This window comes from Myotis brandtii, unplaced genomic scaffold (genome assembly GCF_000412655.1).
Source record: "Myotis brandtii unplaced genomic scaffold, ASM41265v1 scaffold374, whole genome shotgun sequence".
Classification (NCBI taxonomy): Eukaryota; Metazoa; Chordata; class Mammalia; order Chiroptera; family Vespertilionidae; genus Myotis; species Myotis brandtii.
In genome coordinates, this window is record NW_005364372.1 from 6627480 (window position 1) to 6630480 (window position 3001).

Genomic DNA, 3001 nt, shown 5'->3' on the forward strand with positions numbered 1-3001 from the left:
ATGATCCGGGAAGCTTGTCCACTAGACTGAAGTTTAGATCTCACCACACACATTTCTGCTTTAACTGTTCTAGGGCCTCAGGCATCAGTAAATGTTAAATGATCCTGAGGGGACTCTCGTGCCCAGCCAGGCTTGCTGCCTACTGATACAGCCTCAGTGATCATAGCTGGTCCTTAGTTGAGCAAGAGACAGGATGCCAAGCGATGCTCTAATGTAATATATGTGGATTCCATTGGACGCCAGGTATTGATGCTCCTCCATAGCTATGGACCCGCTTATATTCTCTTTTGAACAAAATCATAGCAAAGTACACACAAGAAAAGGTAACTCTCATAACCAGTATATCTACAAACAATAGAAAAATAGTTGCACTAGTTATTTGACTTAGAATTACTTCTCTTTTTTATGTTTAATCCCCAAATAGAAAATGTATTTACTCCATTTCTATAACCAGGATTCGCCTTGCTTTTTCTGTGGGTAAATAAATTGGGTTTAGGGGCTTTGTCCTCTAGTGTTCCACTATACCAATGAGAGGAATAGGAATACAAATATAATCATTTTCACTCTTTCAGTCCTCATTTGTTTTAAGGAAAGTGCTGCTAATGTGAGGTTTGGCATTTTGGGCATAAGAAACTTAGTTTAGAGTTATAGATAGATATAGATATAGGTATAGGTATAGATATAGATATAAATATAGATATAGATGGACAAAAAACATGCCTTCCACATAGGCTATTTTAAAAAGCACCTATGCATGCATACCTTGGAGATATTGCAGGTTCAGTTCAGACTGCCACAATTAAGCGAATATCTCAATAAAGCTAGTCACATGAATATTTTTTGGTTCCCCAGTGCATATACAAGTTATGTTTATGCTACACTGTAGCTTATTCAGTGTGCAATAGCATTATGTCTGAAAATGTACATATCTTAATTTTAAAATACTTTCTTGCTAGACAGTACTTTATTGCCAACCATCATCTGAGCTTCAGTAAGTCATAGTCTTTTTGCTGGTGGAAGATCTTGGCTTGATTTTTGATGGCTGCCAACTGACCAGGGTGGTGGTTGCTGGAGCTTGTGTTGACTGTGTCAATTTCTTAAAAGAAAAACAACAATTACGTTTGCAGCACCAATGGACTCTTTTACACATGATTTCTCTGTAGTGTACAATGCTGTGTGATAGCATTTTACCCATCTTCAGGTTCTACTTCTGATTCTAATTCTCTATTTCTACCATATCTACAGTTACTGAAGTCTTAAACCCTCAAAGTCATCCATGAGGGTTGAAATCAGCTTCTTACAAACTCCTTTTTAATGTTAATATTTGTCCTCTTCCCATGAATCACAAATGTTCTTAATGGCATCTAGAATGGGGGAACCTTTCCAGAATATTTTCCACTTGCTTGGCCCAGATCCAATAGAGTAATCACTATCTCTGGCAGCCATCACCTTTAAAGATGGCTTTCCTAAATAATGAGACTTGAAATTTGAAATTACTCCTTGATCCATGGTCTGTAGAATGGTTTGAAATTAGCAAGCATGAAAGCAACATTAATCTCATTTACATCTCACATGGGGCCTGTGTGACTAGGTAAATTGTCAATAAACAGTAATATTCTTTAAAGAATCTTTTTTATGAACAGTTGTGGGCTTGTAAATAGATATGCTGGCATCCAGGCTTTGTTGTTCCATTTATAGAATACGGACAAAATAGCTGTAGCATTCTTAAAGGCACTAAGTTTTGGAAGTAATAAATGAGCATTGACTTCAACTTAAAGACACCAGCTGCATTAACCCTTAACTAGAGAGCCAGCCTGTCCTACAAAGCTTTGAAGCCAAGTATTGACTTCTCCCAGGTAGCTATGAAAGTCCTAGGTGACATCTTCTTCCAGTAGAAGGATGTTTGTCTACATTAAAAGTCTGTTGTTTAGTGTAGCCACCTTCCTTAGTTATCTTAGCTACATCTTCCTGACAATTTGTTGCAGTTTCTACATCAGCACTTGCTGCTTCACCATGAACTTTTATTATGGAGATGGCTTTTTCCTTAAACATCATGAACCAATGTCTGCTAGCATCAAACTTAACTTCTGCAGCTTCCTTGCCTCTCTGAGCCTTCATTGAATTGAGGAGAATGAGAGCCTTGCTCTGGACTAGGCTCTGGCTTAAGGAAATGTTATGACTGTTTTGATCTTCTATCCAGACCATTAAAACTTTCTCCATATTAGCAACAAGGCTATTTCACTTTCTTATTACTTATGTGTTCACTGGAGTAGCACCTTTAATTTCCCTCAAGAGCTTTCCCTTGGCATTCACTACTTGGTTAACTGGTGCAAGAGGCCTAGCTTTTGGCCTAACTTGGCTTTATACATGTCTTCCTCAATAAGCTTAATCATTTCTGCCTTTTGATTTAAAGTGAGAGTCATGAGGCCCTAGCCGGTTTGTCTCAGTGGATAGAGCGCCAGCCTGCTGACCGAAGGGTCCCGGGTATGATTCTGGTCAAGGGCATGTACCTCGGTTATAGGCTCCTCCCCAGCCCAGGCCACGGTCAGGGCGCATGCAGGAGGCAACCAATAGATGTGTTTCTCTCACATAAATGTTTCTGTCTGTCTTTTTGTTTCTCTTCCACTCTCTCTGAAAATCAATGGAAAAATATCATTGAGTTAGAATTTTTAAAAAAAAGAAAGAAAATACAAATAAATAAATAAAGTGAGAGACATGAGATTCTTCCTTTCACTTGGATATTTAGAGGGTAATATAGGTTTATTAATTGGCCTAATTGCAATATTGTTGTGTCTCAGGGAATAGGAAGGCTCCAGAAGGAGAAAGATGGGAATTACACCAGTAGGTGGAGCAGTCAGGACACACACAACATTAATCGATTACATTTTCAGTCTTGTATGGGTGTGGTTTGTGGTGTCTCAAAACAATTACAATAGTAACATCAAAAACTACCCATCACAGATCACCATAACAGAATGAGCAAATGCTGTTGGGAAAATAG

The 3001-nt window shown here is 38.5% G+C and overlaps 1 pseudogene; it reads right to left on the reverse strand.

Annotated features, from left to right (window-relative positions):
• Window positions 1-1187: 1187 nt before the first annotated feature.
• LOC106727130 lies at window positions 1188-2423 on the reverse strand (annotated as a pseudogene).
• Between the last annotated feature and the right edge of the window lie 578 nt (window positions 2424-3001).